The sequence below is a fragment of the Syngnathus floridae genome, chromosome 18 (assembly GCF_059516105.1).
Source record: "Syngnathus floridae isolate MCC-2025c chromosome 18, RoL_Sflo_1.0, whole genome shotgun sequence".
Taxonomy (NCBI): domain Eukaryota; kingdom Metazoa; phylum Chordata; class Actinopteri; order Syngnathiformes; family Syngnathidae; genus Syngnathus; species Syngnathus floridae.
This window is the reverse complement of record NC_142430.1, coordinates 1,550,062-1,559,854: the sequence shown is the minus strand read 5'-3', so window position 1 is coordinate 1,559,854 and position 9,793 is coordinate 1,550,062. Positions and strand designations below refer to the sequence as shown.

The 9,793-nt window shown below is 52.2% G+C and overlaps 1 pseudogene; it reads right to left on the bottom strand.

Moving 5' to 3' along the window:
* Positions 1-1,566: 1,566 nt before the first annotated feature.
* LOC148382127 (janus kinase and microtubule-interacting protein 3-like) lies at positions 1,567-9,580 on the bottom strand (annotated as a pseudogene).
* Positions 9,581-9,793: the final 213 nt, after the last annotated feature.

Sequence of the window (9,793 nt, the reverse complement as noted above, 5' to 3'; positions counted from 1 at the left end):
TATGTTACCATCCGCTGTGTCTTTGTCAACATCGCCGCCATTTTCCTACTTCCTGCTGCGAGCCACGCCCACGGATTTAAATTTGGGCGGAAGCTCTTTCCATTGGCGTCGTTTTCGCGTATAGCAAATCCGATTGGTTGGGAAGGGGGCACGGTTATGCAGCCGAGGGGTCCTGTGATCGGTGGGATGTAAAGTAGGCGTCGACGTCACGTCCGCGTCACGTGACCACGACGTGGCAGACGTCATATAGCAACCGCTGTTTTGTTTAGTAGACTTACAGTTGTTATGCATTGACATAATGGCGCACACACCAAATAGATTTAAATAAATTAAATAATTCTTCTGCCCACTCTCTTTTAAACAAGTTAACTCTCCCCGCGGATTTGAATTCCGGCGAAAGTTACGCCCATCGACGTCACGTATGTCACGTGACCACGACGTGGCAGATGTCATATAGCAACCGCTGTTTTGTTTAGTAGATTTACAGTTGTTATGCATTGGCATAATGGTGTGCACTCAAAATAGATTTAAATAAATTAAATATTTCTTCTGCCTACTCCCTTTTAAACAAGTTAACTCTGCCCACGTCCATTGACGTCTTGTCTGCGTCACGTGACCACGACGTAGCGACGTCATATAGTAACCGCTGTTTTGACCAGTAGACTTAGTTATTATGCGTTGACATAATGGCGCACTGGTTAGCATGGCCACCTCTTAAGCATGATGATGCGGGTTCGACGCCTGATCAATGTTAGCATGGAGTGAGCTGAAGTGCATGGCGCTGAAGATTTGAATCTTTGAAATGCGCTGAGGTCTGACATATCAGGCAGAATGGTTTGCCATCACGTTCAACAAAAAATAGAAACTTTCCCACTCTGATTAAAACGTCCTGTGTTCATCTACGTATTTTCGTTTTGCTGTGCATCTTTTCCCTGCCATTTCGAGAGCCCAATTGACACTCATAGTTTAAAGAAATGTGTTTGCCCATCCTACTTTGTGGAATTTCACCACATGCGCTTTTGACCAAAATACCAAATTGAACTCAAGTGAAGCCAACACGCACAACCCCCCCCCCCCCCCCCCCACACACACACACACACAAATGTTGATATGAACATAAAAGAGCCGCATGCGGTTCGGGAGTTGCGGCTTGGCCAAACCTGTACTATACAACTTTATTTGTATAAAATTTTCACAACAGCTGTCACACAAACAAAGCGGGAAAAACCGAAGACGTGCGTGTTCCGCCCACGCTGGATTTATTTGCACCTTTGAAAAGACACCGTATTGCCGCAGATGTGGCAAAGAGTACTTTTGGGCATCTGAGACGGAAGGATGTCCAAAGCATCACGTCACCTGCTCTGGTAGGCATGGTGGTGGGACGTTGAGGTCAACCGCTTTGGGGTTGGCTGAATCTTTGATCGCAGGATGCCACACACTTGAAGACAGAAGCAGAAAAGCAGAGCTAAATGCAAAATGTACTCACCGGTGACTCCAATTTTTTTCCCCCCTGAAGAAACAGCTGGACGGGTGGCCCCGGCTGGCCAGTGGGACTCTTGTTATTCTGACCCTTTTTAGTGCGCGTTTGGGGCAACAACCGTTTTTTGTGGCGCTCTCTTCTGGTTCAAAAGTGCCCTGCATGTGAATTTGCTTTTCCTGCCTTCTGATTGGATGAGCGCCGGTGTGACGCGGTGCCTCTGTCACCGTGGCGGGGGGTATACGTTGGCATCGGAGCGTCTGCCAACGTCTGAGACCGGCTGGCAGTGTATCGGAGGTGTCGAGTGCGGTGCCGCTGGAGCTCACTCACCAGCTGGTGTTAGGGCCACAGAATGAAGGCCAAGGAGAAGAATAGAAAGAGAAACAGAAACTTCTCCTCCAATTGTTTGATTTGTCTCTTCTGAGCTTCGATGAATTCTTTCAGCTCTTTGATCCTCTAGGACGGACAAATGGAAAGTGGCATTCAAAAGCCAGTAAGCGTGCAAGTAAGTGCCGGGCTGGCTTTGGGCCCTTACCTGTTGCGCGCTGTGCAGCAGATCCATTCTCTCTTGGAGGATGCAAGCGTCGCGCTCCCTCAACTCGCACATCAGGGCTCGCTTCCATTGGTCCACGGCGCTCCTAAGCTCTTCTCTCTGATCCGCCGTCAGCACGTCATTCACGCCAGCGTGGCTGGCTTTTTCGCCGTCCGTGGCGGGGCAGTCCCGCTGCGGTAGCGCCTCGTACAACATGGCCTCCAGCTCCAGGATCCTCTGGGCCGCAATCCTCGTCCATCAGTGGTCCGGCGGGAGATTTGAGGGCGGCTTACCTTATGAGCCTGGTCCATGGAACACTTCCTGAAGTCCAACTCTTCATCCAGGTAGCCCTTCTGCTTGCAGAACATATCCTAGCACAGCTCAAGGTCAGAATTGTTGGGGCACATTGCCGGAGTTCCCCTTGGCTGATGTCGCGTGTCTGTCTACCTTCTCACTTTCAATGTCCAACATCTTCTGTTGAAGTGCTGACTTGGTCACTTTGATGTATTCTAACCACTGAGGAAAGGCTGCTGTCACATAAGCAGAATGCGAGAGCGTGCGTGGACGTGCGCGTTACCTTCTCGGCTAGGGTGAGAAGGGTCCTGGCGTGAATCACGACCACCTGCTCCTCGTTGGTGAGATTCTGCAAGAGCCCAAAGGCACAGCGTCAACAAGCTTCTTTCAGCGCAAAGCCTTCCAAAAGTCACATTTGAGCCGCCGAGTCTCGTGGAGTGCGAACATAAGGAGTTCGACATACACTTACGGCGTTATAGCCCAGGATGTCCAGCTTCTTCATCAGATCACTGATGACGATGTCCGGGGGAAAGGCGCAAGGAGCAATGTAAGGTGTTCTGGGACCTCGGGTTAAGGTTAGGGTTGCGAGGGACGCCTTACGTACGCTCACGCCCTCGGCCTCGCAGTAGATCTGCAAAGGGCTGAGGCCGTCTGGGAAACGGACTTGCAGAAACTTCAAGACGGGGGAGCGCCACTCCCTCTCCTGAAAGGCAGAGGCATGCATCCGTCCGTCCGTCCGTCCGTCCGTCCGTCACATCTCTGGCCTCAACACGCTTGTGCGAGTCTTCCCACCTCCAGCTCCAGGATGCGGAACTCAAGCAGTTCGTTTTGGTCTCGGATATCCTGGATGTGCTCTTTCAGACGCGCTTCTTCCGCCTCCATCCGCCTGACCTGAAAAGACAGTCAGACCTCATCTGCGGGGCTTCCCGACAGGTGTGACGCCAAGCGACTCCGCCCAGCGCCTTTCTTTCCGTCACCTTTTCGGCCAACTGCTGATTGCTCTGACGCAGCAGCTGCTTCTCCTCCACCCACTTGACATTCTAGAAGAGACAAACGCGTGGACAGCTTTGGAATGTTGTGTCATTTTCATCCACAAATTCTTTGGTTGACTGGAAAATGACATTTGCTTTTCTCCGCATTTTCCCAGCCACGTTCGGGGGGGGGGGGGGGGGTGGGGTGGGGGGGTTGGTCCAGTAATGCCAGACGGATGAGTGACTGAAGAATGTAGCTATTTTGTCTGAGAAAAAGGTGTGCTCATTGATGAGCTTACCTGTCCTTGTTGCTTCAGCGCTGACTCCAGATCTGCTACTCTGCTTTGATAGTGACCCATTTCTACCATCAGCTTTTCTCTGGTCTGAAAGGAGGAGGAGGGAGGCTCCTCCTCCTCCTTTCAGACCAGAGAACACCCGAGGCTGGGTGAGAACGGGGAGGCTGCGACCCGGCCGGGGGTTGCGGGAAGGGGCGCCACCTTGATCTCCTTCTCGGCGTCGTAGTCCCCTTTCGCTGGTCTGGGCTAGCAGAGCGTAGGCTCGTTGCAGCGCTTGATATTCTTGCGTCAGCTGGCGGTAGCGAAGCTCCGCCTCTTCATGCACACACCAATGCAACACAGCACTAGTACCAGAATCAGTCAGACCGGCGACAAAGCACCCGCGACGCAAAGACGAGTCCGATTCCAGGCTGAAGAGGAATGTTTGGTGCCAATACGCTGGCAGAAATGGCGGGCTACCTCTTCGGGTTCCGTGTCGGGGGTTCTGTCGGTGTGAAAAGACAAGGACGATCCGTCCGAGTCCACCAACACGTCTTCGTCGTAGCCGTAAAATGTTTCGATGACCTGCGGGCGCGGAAGCAAACATCTCTCTGAACAAACTGAAGCGACACCTCACGATGAATCGACGAGAGGAACGATAGCGAGAAAAAGGCCATTTCATCTTGCGCAACACCAAGCAGCCGCAAACAAACAGACTCACCTTGCAGGACCTCACGCTTTGTTCCTCCTCAGAGATTCTCGACGTCGGTATCGTAGCAGCAAATCTCTCTCCTGTCGACACAAATAATCCGCCTTTGAGATTCTTTGGATGCAAAGGGAACGAACGGCTCCGGCGCAGAAACAAACGCGACTCACAATGACATTTCTGACATGAGCTCCTGTCTCCAGAGCCTGAAAAACACGTCACCGGCGATGATTGGAGGGACGCTCGTCTTTTCCAAAAGTGACAACTACAGGGTGTGTCAGGGTTTTCCAGATTATCTTTATCGTATCATTGTGTTGCTTTGACTTTGACTGCGACCTGTAATAAATAATATTATTTATCCCTTATTTATCCCTATCGCTTATCCCTTCCTACACAAAGTCGTAAAACACCCCTTGCTATGTTTTGACTAGAGGTCAAGGGCTTCCTCTATTCAATCCACTCTTACACCCACCCTGTTTCTCTTAATTAAAATGCTCGTGCAGGAGCCGAGAGTCAGACTTCATTCGTACAACGGATGGACTCTCCACCTGCAGGTGTCCAAAAGAACTTACTTGTCTCCCGTGTGGTTCTTGCAAAATAAGTTGGAGCGAGCGCAACTCTAACAGGGTGCATTTTGCCACTAGCTGCCTACGGACAATGACGTCGCGCTCGCGGCTCATGGTTGACGGGCTGAGCAGCCGGGCAAGTCCGTCGTTTTCAGCGCACAGCGAGTGGCAAAGGCGCTGACAAAACGGGAGCTTTGAGCTGCTGAAAACGGCAAAACAAGTCTAAAGCGTGTTCAAACGCGTGCGCACAATGCTCCTGCTTGAAAGGTCGGAATTTAAGGGGCCAATTTTTTGGATGGCGGCCGCCGGCCAAGCTTTGGACGGAAAAGGTTTCCTGGCGACAGCGAGCGAGCGCGGCGCTGCCGTACGTGCACCGAGTCGCCTGCCTGAAGACCTTGGACAAGTCGTCGATGATGTGCCGCTGCTCCACAACTTGAAGGAACTCCATTTCACCGTCCTGCTGGCCGCAACCGCGGTCCAGGTCATTGAGCGAACTAGGCCTTCTCTGTGGAACACAAATGCAGTGGACTCTGTTGGCACGCCGCCGTTGTCCGCGTCGACTTACCAAGCTTGCCATCTCCTCGTTCTCCTGGGTGACAAAGCGCACTTTGTTTTCAAGGCGACACAGCACCAGCGAGAGTTCTTCATTCTTCCTGCTCAGGCGTTTGTTTTTGTACAGGAGTGGCAGAAACTGGCTTTCTGTTTCTCTCAGTCGCTTTAGCTGCAAGCATGAAGTGCGGGATGTGAAAGACGCACAACACGCGGGCCAGAACGTATCCATTCCTTTTGCATCGGTTTGAACGGAATCGTGGCTTTGGCTCCCAATAAAAGACATCTACCAGGCAACCGACTCGCCGCGCCGCTCAACTAATAAGCAAGCGCAATGGGTGCCTCGCTGGATGGCGCGCATCAAACGTAGCGCAAACCTTCAAGCGTGCCGTCAATAAATTACCAGTTCATTGCGCTCTTCAGAAAGCAGGGCGTTTCGATCCTCCAGTTTCCTGATGACTGCGCTGAGCTCAGCGATTTTCAGATGAAACCGTCGCGTGTCCCGATCCTCCTGAGACTGAAAACGCCCCGCAACACACACACACAAGCACTCGTTCAAAGTTCAAAACTGTTTTTGTGCTACCTTCCTCCAGCAACGAACTAAGTCATGCGTACTGCAAGTGTGTGATGAGGTGGCTTACGCAATGAAGAGGATTGCTAGTAGCGGCGTTGACCCCACTTCCAGGGTAGTTTAGGCCCGCCCTTTGGGAATCCCTCAGGGCAGCGATCTGCTGCTCGGCAGCCTGAGTCTGCAGCTGAAGGCGGTGGACGTGGCCGGCCCCAGGGCTTCATCCAAAACACTAACCGCTCTGTCTTTCAGCTTGATCTCATCCGTCTGGATGTACAAACGGGGAGCGCTCAGGCAGGCGGGCAAACTCATTTGCCAGAATTGTGACAAAAACAAAGAGAGCAACCGGCCAATTTTTTTCTTGAATCGACTAGAACACCTTTGCTGTGACAAAAGCGAAGCGAGCAACCGGACATTTTCTTCTTGTGAAATAGAATAGAATAGAATGCCTTAGGTGTCATTGCACTGCAGGTATACAACGAAATTGGGAACATAGCCACGCACCGCGCATCTGATCAGTCCTACCAGTCGGCGGATCTCCCTCTCGCAGTCTCTCTTGGTTCGGCTCAGCTCCTCCCGATGCTGGTGATGAGCCGATCGGAGCTCGGCCGCTCGGGACTGCCAGGCCTGCTGGGCCGCTGCCAGGGCTTCTTCCGCGCTCCTGGTGGAGGCGACACCGCTCGGTCTCCCGACACCGCCGCGTCTCCTCCACCTCCGCCAGCAAAGCGCCCCCCCTCCTCACCTGAGCAGACATTGCGCCACACCGGGCCGTTGAGACCGCAACGGAGCGCCGCGACGCTTACTGGGGACAAGCTACACAATACGGTAGCGGCCGCATCGAAGCCCGACGTGGCGTGCGGATAGTCAGACACGGATAGAGCGGATCACCTTGTCCATGGAGCCGTCCCTCAGGCTGAGGACCAAGGCATTCAGTCGCTGGATCTCTCCATCTTTGATTTTGATCACTCTCATCAGCTCCATTTCATGCTGCCGCAGTAATGTCTCCCTGGTAATGGCTAACTCTTTCTGCTTCTCCTCATGGAGTTTGCTTTTGAGTTCCGTCATGGCGGCGGTGGCACGGTGGTGCTCCGCCCGCAGGTCCTGACTTCTCTCTCTCTCCAGACAGCTGACCTGACATGACTTAGACTTAGACAAACTTTATTGTCATCTTGTCTGCACATGGTGCATACAAAACGAAATTCCGTTGCATACGTCTTACAACAAAGTAGTGATATTGCAGTTGAATAGAAGTAACATATCCTATGAAAATATATATATATACATATATACTATATATATATATATATATATATTAAAAATAAGTATAAAGTGCAGCAGTGATAATTATGCAATAGTGCAAGTAGGCAAAACAGTATTCAAGAGTGTGCAGAGGAATGCTAAACCATGTATTAAACTTCTATTTAAAGGGTTTATACAAGTTCAGTAAAGTTGGTAGTGCGAGATAGTGCAAGATAGAGGTCCGTAGTGTCATAAAGTACAGTTCTGTGAATGTGTGATGCAGAGTTCAGTTTAGAGCTCAACAGTTCTAGTGTTCAACAGTCTGATGACAGCAGGGAAAAAGCTGTTGCAGAACCTGGTGGACCTGCAGCGGATGCTGCAAACCTCTTCCCAGAGGGCAGCAGGGAGAACAGTCCATGGTGGGGGTGTGATGGGTCATTGATGATGTTACGGGCACGGGACATGCAGCGCTGAGATGAAATGTCCTGAATGGAGGGAAGAGGAGCCCCTATGATCCTCTCTGCTGTCCTCACCACTCTCCTCACGTTCTTCCAATCGGAGGCGGTGCAGCCTCCACACCACACAGAGAGACAGCTTGTCAGAATGCTCTCTATGGTGCTCCTGTAGAACGTCCTCATGATGGGTGGGGGCAGGTGGGCTCTCCTCATCCTCCGCAGGAAGTACAAGCGCTTCTGTGCCCTCTTGACCAGTGCCGTAGTGTTCATAGTCCAGGTGAGGTCTTCTGTGATGTGGACCCCCAGGAATTTGGTGGTGCTGACCACCTCCACAGCTGAGCTGTTGATGATCAGTGGAGCGTGGTGAGGCTGTTTTTTCCTGAAGTCGACGATGATCTCCTTCATCTTCTCCTCATTCAGGATCAGGCTGTTTTCTCTGCACCAGCCCACCAGCTGCTCCACCTCCTCTCTGTAGTCCAGGTCGTTGTTGTCTCTGATGAGCCCCACCACCGTTGTGTCGTCTGCTGACTTCACGATGTGATTGGTGGTGAACCTGAGGACGCAGTCGTGTGTCATCAGGGTGCACAGCAGGGGGCTCAGGACGCAGCCCTGAAGGGAGCCTGTGCTGAGGGTGATGACATCAGAGGTGTTCTGTCCGACCCGGACTGACTGAGGTCTGTTGGTGAGGAAGTCTAGCAGCCAGTTGCGAAGGGGGGTGTTGAAGCCCAGGTGTTCCAATTTTCCTACCAGATGCTGTGGGATGATGGTGTTAAACGCTGAGCTGAAGTCCAGGAACAGCCTCCGCACATGGGTGTTCTTCTCCTCCAGGTGAGCCAGGCTCAGGTGAAGAACGGAGGAGATGGCGTCCTGAGTGGAGCGGTTTTGCCGGTCGGCAAACTGGAACGGGTCAAATAATAGGGGGAGTCTGGAAACGATGTGACCTTTAAGCAGCCTTTCGAAGCACTTCATCATAACCGGAGTCAGTGCAACAGGCCGGTAATCATTAAATGAGGTGATTTGAGGTTTCTTCGGCACCGGAATGATGGAGGCAGTCTTAAAGCACGCCGGCACTGTGGCTTGGCCCAGCGAGGTGTTAAAAATGTCTGTGATGACCCCAGCCAGATGACTTGCACATTCCCTGAACACACGCCCAGGAATGTTGTCGGGGCCAGGGGCCTTACAGGGGTTGACTCTCCTCAGGGTCTTCAACACATCGGCGGAGTCAAGGCAGAGTACCTCCTCTTCCTGATGGGGGACAGTTTTAACTGCTGGAGTGCCGTTTAGTGCCTCGAACCTCCCAAAGAAGTTATTTAGACCATTTAGAAAGTCAGCATCAACTACACCCACCGGGGGGGGGGAGGGTGAGTTGTAGTCTGTAATCGCCCGTATGCCTTGCCACATACTCCTGATGTTTTTGACGTCGTGGAAACGATCCTGAAATTTTCGACTGCGGTCTCGCTTCGCTATCCTGATGGCACGGTTCAAGTTGGCTCTCGCTGTCCTCAGTGTCTCCTTGTCGCCAGACTTGAAGGCAGAGTTCCGCGCTCGTAGCGTTTGACGTACCTCCTCAGTCATCCAGGGTCGTTGGTTGCCCCGGGTGATGATATTCTTAGTGGTGCTGACGTCCTCGGTGCATTTGTTGATGTAGGCTGACACAGTCATGGCACACGCATGTCTAATCTACATCGGGAAAACTGGGAGGGAGGGAGGCAGGCAGGGAGGCAGGCAGGGAGGCAGGCAGGGAGGCAGGCAGTGTCTGTCTGTTGAGGTTTTCACCTTGTTCTTCTCCTGCTGAAGTTCTAACTGGACGTCCATCAGTTTGGTTCTCAGCTCGTCATTGGCGGCCTGAAGGGCGTCCGTTCGCTCCGCCTTGGCCCGCCCTGCCGGAGCTCGTTTGGACATCTCTTACTCGAGTCTCGCCCGGTCGTCAGTCAGAGATCACAACATTTGTACCTGGAGAGCACAAACGCAGCGCTGTTTTCCACTGGCTTCGAACTCAACTTCAATCGGTACCGTAACTTACAACATCATAAACATAGAACTAGCTTGACTTATTCATTGAATAAATGCATTTGGTTCTTCAAAACTGCATCACGCAACATAGCGTGACCGAGACGGCCGTTATCCACCTGCGTGAAGTTATTTGGTGAAATGAATGAGA